The sequence below is a fragment of the Pteropus alecto genome, unplaced genomic scaffold (genome assembly GCF_000325575.1).
Source record: "Pteropus alecto unplaced genomic scaffold, ASM32557v1 scaffold79, whole genome shotgun sequence".
Taxonomy (NCBI): Eukaryota; Metazoa; Chordata; class Mammalia; order Chiroptera; family Pteropodidae; genus Pteropus; species Pteropus alecto.
This window is the reverse complement of record NW_006494612.1, coordinates 3,362,942-3,371,586: the sequence shown is the minus strand read 5'-3', so window position 1 is coordinate 3,371,586 and position 8,645 is coordinate 3,362,942.

Sequence of the window (8,645 nt, the reverse complement as noted above, 5' to 3'; positions counted from 1 at the left end):
TTTTACTGTTGTATACCCAGAACCTAGCGAAGTACCTGGCCCCCAATAGATGCTTAATAAATATATGATGATTGGATAAATGTTTGAAACAATGTCATGTAAAGAAGATCAAGAAATCCCTTAGTGTAATTGAATTGTACAGCTGGACAGGAACTTAGAGTTTATCCAGTCCTGGGGATATTTGGTTGGGAGAAAAGAAGATTTAGGGAGAATAGAAAAAGTATGTTCAAATATTTGAAGAGCTGCCTTGTGGAATAAGGGAGACACATTCCCTGAGCAGTGAGCCTCAGCAGCAGTCTGGGAAAGGAGCAGGGAGAGAACACAACTTTTTTTTCAAAAAAAAAAAGTTGTGCGGCAAATTACAAAAAATAAAACTCAGCAAATCTTTTGTCTGCTGGGAATAAGTAGGTTACTGTATGAAAAAGGTTTGAATTGTCAAGATGGAGAAACTGAGTCATAGGAAGTCTGATCTTTCCTGACAATAAAGAACTTCTTCAGCTTCAAAGAAAGGGTTATCCTACAGAAGGCAGGCTGATCTTTTCTCCTTGCTTTTGGATAGAGACCCGTGTTGTGTTGTGGGGTTGACCCAAAGATCTCCAAGTCTCTTCAAGCTGTTAGAGCTCCATCTGTCTTCTCTGTTCACTCTGTCTCTTCTCTGCCTCTGGTTCTCTCTCCAGTCAGTTGGTCTCTAAAGAAACAGATCCCTTGTCTCTGGGCCCCCGAGCCCTTCCCAAGCTCGGACAAAATGGCCACCGCTAACGGGCACTGTGGTGGTCTGCACAGCTCTCTTCTGGCCAGCCGTCTTACCACCTCAAGCCCCTAGCTGCCAGTAGTGTTGGAAGCTGATGGCTCACAGCTGAGTCCCTCTTTGGAACTTGCCCTCATTGGAAGAAGCTGCCTCATCCAAGGTTTCACTTCTTCCCCAGGGCAGCCCCAACCCAATGACACATCTGTGCTGGAGACACAAAGGCCCTTTGCTTCCACTTGGGACATTTCTATAGGATCTTCTCAACTCCAGAGCTCCTCAGCCCTCAACTCCAGGGCTGAGGACTCCTTTGCAACTACATCGCAGTTCAACATCTCCCACGGCTGGGTCCTGCTTCCCTCGCTCCCTAACGTGTAGTTCTTGAGAGAGGTCCCCATCTGTATTCCTTTCCCAAGGTTGCCATAACAAAGTGGCACATATTGGGTGACTTAAAACAACAGAAATTTATTCTCTCATAGCTCTGGAGGTTAGAAGTCGGAAGTCAGTTTGTCAGCAGTGCTATGCTCCCTCCTGAAGGCTCCTGGGGAGAATATTTCTTGTGCTTTTTTCTTGGTTTCTGATGTTGCTGGCAATCCTTGGTGTTCCTTGGAGATGTATCGCTCCAATTGCTGCCTCCTCCGTCGTAATGTGGTGTGCTCCCTGTCTGTGTCCAAAATTCCCTCTTCTTATAAGGTCACCAGTCATATTGGATTAAGGGCCCACCCTAATCTAGAATGATCTCATCTTAACTATTTATATCTGCAAAGACCCTGCTTCCAAATGAGGTCAGATACATAGGTATGGGGGTTAGGGTTTTAGTTTATTTGGGGGTGGGGGTGCACAGTTCAACCCACAATCCCAACTATCTGCTGGCAAATCTCCATCTGTTTTCCAGGGAATCTGACCTGTGACACTGCTCAAGCCCTGGTTTTCTTGATTCTGAGTTCTAGATCCACAGCCATTCACTTGCAGAGTATGGCTAATCTTTAGCTGTCCATATCTTTTGTACCCTTGAGAGTTCTACTTCCTCCAGTATATAAAAATCGCTTCTCTCCTTCCACCACTGCCTGCCTTTTTCCTTTCATGTATTTTCCAGGTGATAACCGCTGAGTTCAGTCTCTGGGCTGATGGCACAGTCCACTACAAATCAACATTCACAGCCACTGATTTACCTAGTATACTGTTCATTAATGTTTACACAATCTATTGCAGTAGAACAGAAGAGTCCATGAATGAAGGACAGGGTGGAGGATGGGGAGGGGAAAAACATTTTGGGGGTGGCAAAGCAGAGATAAAGAACTATTTTATTTAAAGGCTCAAGTAGGTATTTTTTAAATCATTAAAATAATTCATATTCATTAAAGGAAATTTGGAAAATAAAGGACAGATAGAAAAATAATTCTCCCCACATACGATTATTTTAACAGTTTTCTATTTCCTTTTATTTTTTCTATTTTTAAAAAATGTCCATATGGCTAAGATCATCAATTTTATATTCTGCTTGTTTTTATTTAGCATTATTCCAAGTCTTGATAACTTTAATGACTATATTATTCTCGACAAATAGATATTTTGAAATATATATAACCACTCAGCTAGTGTTGAATATTTAGGTCGTTTCTATTTTTTTTCACTATTATCAATGATGCTGCTGTGAATATCAGTGTGCTTAAAACTTTTTCTTCATTAGAATTTCCTTAAGATTGATGCCCATAAGTGTTAGAGGATATGACTTTTTTCAGTGTATTATAAAGTAATACATGATCATTGTGAACATTTAGGGATAAAAAGTTGACTTTCTTTCTATTGCCAGAAGCTGCTAGGCTTCTTCCTGCTACAGGGCCTCTGCATGAGTGTGCCTTCTGCAGGGCCTGCTCCTCTCCCTGGTGTTCCCACGGCTGGATCCTTCTAGTCTTTCAGACGTGGTTGTCACCCTCCAGAGGAGTCTTCTTTGATGGTCAATCCAGAGGAGACACCAGTCAACTATCAAATTATCCTTTTCAAAAATTTTTTGTCATGATCAGCATCTGAATATTTTCTTGCTTATTTGCCTATTTTCTGTTTCTCCCCAAGGCAGCAGGAACCTGGCCTGTTTTGTTTAACATCCTGGCCTCAGTCCCTGACATAGTGCCTGGCACACAGTAACACGTAGTAGATGCTCCATAAATACTTGCAGGATGAATGAACTTGGGTTCCAGATCCACAGGCTGTTCATTAGAGGGTCTTCCTTTTCCCTTCTTTCTGGGTGAGACTCAAAGCACTTAATGGTGTCAAAGAAGTAAGTCTTACCTCTACGTTCCCATCTTCTACAAATTTGCTTCGGTCACACAGAAGCTGACTCCCTGCAGCTATAAGAGGAAGAATACCGTATGTTCAAATTCACCTGATGAAAAAGAAATGCAGAATATGAAGAATTGTTCAAGGTATTAGACTCCTGTGAGCATATTGACATAATCAATATATGCTTTAAGATTAACTAAAAGTTAATTTGTAATTTTAATTTCAGACTGGAACGAATTGACTAGTTTGTTCCAACTATGGTTGGACTTAGTGGGGTCACTAATACATGTACTTCCTGGTTCTTGTATAGGCTCTTTGTTGAACTGCTTGGGTCACACAAATTTTCAAGTCTGCAGAATGACTTTTGGTCAAGCAAGTAAATGTAAGTTCTGAATTTTACTATGACTGTCTGTGCTGTACATGGTCTGTTAAAAGATAAATACTAAATGAGGGAAAGATTCAATTTTCACTGCTTAATAAATATTTAAGCAGTATAATAGTATAACATTTACTAAAAAAAGCAAATATTGACTAAAGCTAAGGTAAATATTACTTAAATTAGGGCAGTCATAGGAACTGAACAAAACAGATGGGGATTATAGAAAGATTGAAGGGTACATAAGAAGAAATTTAATAAACCTCCAACATGAGAATTGACATCCATTAATTTTTAAAAATATCTCTTTAGAGGACTGGGTTTCATTCCTGGTTTCCTTTACCAGGAGGACTTCAGGAAGCCTCTAGTGAAAAGATGGATTTCCTTTCAAAATTCTCTAATTGATAGCATTAGATATGGTAAATATGTTTAATACTTTCATGTTTATAAAGTTAAATGACTTTTGTTATACACATTTCTGAGGTCCCTTAATAAAAATCTTGTTTCAAATTATTTGGAGGAGTTTAGTACTGAGACTATTTAAAGAAATCACTAAGCTGAACTAAAAGTTGACAGTAAATTGGAAAGTCAAATTGACTGCTGCTGTCATCAAAAATGAAACCTGGCTGAAATCTCAGCATTTAGTTTGTTTTGAGATTTCACTATGTGTTTATGATACTATGCCAAGTGTGGGCATAATTGTGAAAGTATGGCATAGTATTATAAATACAATCAGCATTCACGAACATGTGTTTAATGAATAAATGGTTTTTATATGCACTCTGTGATATCTGACATGTGGAATCATGCCATATTTTCAGATTTTCATTTTTATAAATTATCACCATATAAATTCTTCTCTATCGAACCCTAGCATTTAAGTCATACTACTTACTTATCATTCTCTGGACACCCATGCACAGTTGCCCTCCATCCCTTTGTTCATGCTGGGCCCTCTTCCTAGAATCCTCCCCTCTCTGCTCACCCTTATCCATCTTTTAGGCCCGAGATCATATGAAACACTCTTCTACAGTGATTTATACTATTTATCCCTACCTTTCTGGCTTTTCATTCCCTTGCTGGCCTCCCTGCATTGATCAGGAGAATCATGTACCACTGATGGCAATCCAAATTCCAGTCACCCAGGAGCATCTACAAAAAGTGGCTGTTGGAGTTTGCTAGGCTGCATAACACAGTACCACCACAAACTGGTGTGTGTGTGTGTGTGTGTAAATAACATTGTCTCACAGTTCCTTAGGCTAGAAGTTCCAGATTAAGGTGCTGATGTGGTTGTTTTTTCCTGAGAGCTGCGAGGGAGAATCTATTTTTCTCCTAGTTTCTGGTGGTTTGCTGGCAAGTTTTGGTGTTCCTTGGCTCACGGATGCATCATCTCAATCTCTGCCTTTAGTATCACATATTGTTCTCCCTGTGTGCATGTCCGACTCTGTGTCCAAATTTCTCCTCTTTAGAAGGACACAGTTATAGTGAATTAGATTCCACCCTAATAACTTCATTTTAACTTAATTACACCTGTGAAAACCCAATTTTCAAGTTAGGTCACATTCCGAGGTGCCAGGGGTTAGGACTTCAACATATCTTTTTTAGAGGGAAACAGTACAACCCACAATGGTGGTCCATGTGAGAAATAGCTCCATCACAAATTCACCCTGGTAATCAGAACCTTTGCCCTCATGGATCCTGGTTTGGGGTTCAAAGGTAAAAAATACTGTAGGTCTCTATGGCTTCTTTGTGTCCATGACCTTTGCTGCTTTAACAGTGGTTTTATATATCAGGTGCTTTAGAGGATGAAGACCTATAGCCTTGAGGTGACCTTTTTGGTGCCCCAAAAGTGATTTTGTGTGTATTTAAATAAAGTGAGGATATTAACATTTTGTTTATTTATAAAGATCAATCACTATTATTTGATAGGTCATAGAGTATAAAAGTTAATAGTGTGGGCTCTGGAGTTAGATAGCCCAGGTTCAGATCTCTGGTCTGCCTTTACTAAGTGTACAATCTAAGGGAAAATTTCTTGACCTCTCTGTGCCTCAGTACTCCCATTTATGCAATGAAGATATTAATAGCCTTAACCTCATAAAATTGTTGTAACAATTAAAAGATTGAGTAGACATAAGACTTTTAGTACATATCTGGTACATAGATATTGCTTGATTAATGGCAGCTGTTGGTATTGTCACCTCTATTTATCCCTCCCTATGCTTAGTGCTAGGTCTACAAAGATAAAGACATAGTCCCTGCCCTTTCAGAGGTTATGACTAAAGAAGAGACCACCATTCCATTGTCACATGGTAGGAACTGAATGTTCTAGCTTCTCTGTTATAGACACTTAGCTTGTTTTTTTTGGACTTCTAGCCTCCGGAACTATGAGACAATAAATTTCATTGTTCTAAGCCGGTTTTCGGTACTTTGTTATGACAGAGATAGCAAACTGGGAGCCAGGCGATGTGCAGGTCTGGATTTCAGGACACAGCACCAGGCCAATGATGGAGTCATCTATGCACAGACAGTGTGTTGGACATATGACATTTTTATCTGACCTCATCCCCTTCTTTTGCAGAAATACTTCTCTACCTCTCCACATGGTCTCAGTGAGACTGACCATCACAGTGCCATCTTCTCCAGTTTGTAGACGGAGTCAATCAGTGTCAGGAAAAGAATGCAGCACACACTCAAAAAAGAAACCAAAGCAAGCAGAGATAAGAGGTGGTCAGAGATAAAATTTTGAGTCCTGGGTTTTAGTCCCTGGGGCCCAAATTCTTACAGATCTTTTAGGCATTCTTTGAGCTACTACAGCCATTATCTTTCCCAACCATGTAAGGCCATATATTCTTTATCCACTGCTGAAATTTTGAGTTGTCATCTGCCTTTACACGAATATAAATGTTCATCAAAATTATGAGAATGGATTGGACAGTGTTATGTAGATGAAAAAATAACAGGGTAAATATATAATTCTGGAAACCTCAGGGAGAAGAAGGCCAACAGAAAGAAAGGTGGGATTATCCAGCAGATAAAGAAGTGTGCTTTGTAATTTTAAGAGGAAGCGTGGAAAAGAAAAAGAAGTGTCACATATAACAGAACTTGAATCAAGTAAAGGGTAAAAACATAATCATGAGGTCTCCTAGAAAGCTTTATTAGTTATCCATTTCTGTATAATAAATCACCCCAAAACTTAGCAGCTTACAACAACAAACATTTAATTTCCCACACAGTTTCTGAGAGTCAGGAATCCAGAAGCAGCTTAGCTCAGGGTCTTCCATGGATTTGTGGTCAAGTTGTCAATAAGTGCTGCAGTCTCTGAAGGTTTGTCTGAGGATCAATTTCCAAGATGGCCACTCACATGGTTCTTGGCTGGAGGTTTCAGGTGCTCCCATGTGGGCCTCTCTAAGGGACTGCTCTAACAGCTTTTTCTATAGCAAGTAAGCTGAAATAGACTGTAGTCTTTTTACAACCTAATCTTGAAAGTGACAACCATCGTTTGTGCCTTAATCTTTTCAATAGAAAACCCACACTCAAAGGGAGGGGAATTATACTCTACCTCTTCAGAGGAGAAGAATTGAAGAATTTGTAGATATATCTTCAAAACCACTTCAAAAGCCTTGGGTGATTTATGCCAGAACTGTGTCATGGAAGTGGATGAAGAGAAAACCTGATTAAGTGGGCTACTGAGTGAGGTGAAGGCAGTACTACTTTTTCTAGAAACTTGGCTATAGAGAGAGGTAGGTATAACTTCAGTGTTATTGGAGGAGAAAGAATTTCTAAACCTCCTATAATATCTATTTGTCAGCACTGTGTGTGTTTTTATATATTTATAATTCCCCCAAACTTTAACAGGTTGAATTCAATATGGATTAAATAGGTTTGGAATTGGGAATGCACTTTCTCACAGAATTGCCTTCCACAGGAAATGAGGTAACCCCACAAAAACCTATTTAATCCATGTTGTATTTCTGGTACAGTATGGGTGCCAGTGCTATTGTAGAATCTAGCACCATGTGGAACTCACTGTTGTGTGGGCTCTGTCACCAAGTAGGATCCATTGGCCATTTCCACTGGGATCCTCAAGGGCACCACCATGGGGAATGCCAAACAGAACCCATTCATCATGTAGACCTTATGTTATATAGAGTCCGCCAATATTTTTCTATGAGAAAATATCCTCTTGACATTTCGGCTTGCCATCCACTAGAGCACTTCAGTATCTCACGAGCTCCAGGTGGCACTTCCCTGGGCCTGGATCTCTGCTGGGATTGTGCCTTTGCAATGAGGAAGAGGAATGAAGATGCAATGTGAGAAGAAGGGAAGGAGGTAAGGGAAGCGGGACTGACATGAATTGAAGACTCTATGTGCCTGTCACTTGGATTCTCATAATAATCTGGAGAAGTGTCTCTTCTTTCACCATTTTTAAAAATGAAGAAATTGAGGCATGGCTATAAAATATTGGTCAATTGTAGAGCTACTTACCAAAATAATAATAAACTATACTGAAAGTATCATGGTTAGTGGCGTGAGGGAGCCCAGTCACTAGCTCATGAAATCTGATTGTGCATCCAGTGACATCACATTGGGAGCGTGATCGGCTATAGTGGGAGCATTGGAAATCAACAAATGTTACAGATTCTTGTTCTTCAAAGAGCCAGGTGTTAAACATTTACCAGAACACTAATGGTTATATTCCAAGTGTGGGGTGCAATGTTAATTAAATCGAATGGCTCATTCACAAAATGGTGGCAACCCAGTTGGTGGAGAGGGGTAAGGGGATGGTACAGAGTTCTGATGGCCTGAATTAGGCAATGACATCTAAGTCCCTCAATACAGCTGCAAGGGGTATAATTTCTGCTTTCACCATTACTTTCTGCCTACTTTCAGCACATGCAGGTGAAGTTGGGGTGTGAGATGTGTAATTTCCTTAGGGTGAGGTTGAGAACATGGACTATTTCGGGAGCAGGCTGGGGGACCCTTTCTTTGGAAGAACTAAAGCAGTAATTTGCTTACAGATTGAGAGCTGTGGTCTCCCCTTGAGAGGACTAAGTGAAACTTTTGTACTAGAAAGAAAAGAATTAATATGTTCTTCACATTTGGGGTTTAGGCCTACAAACGTTTTATACCCAGTCCTCTTAAAAAAAAGAGAAACTCTTGGATTCTGGACCCCGAGAAATCTGTGGTGTTGTAGAGAGGGAAGAGGTGGATTATTGTTCAGAGCCCTCTGCCCTCACCAGCCCC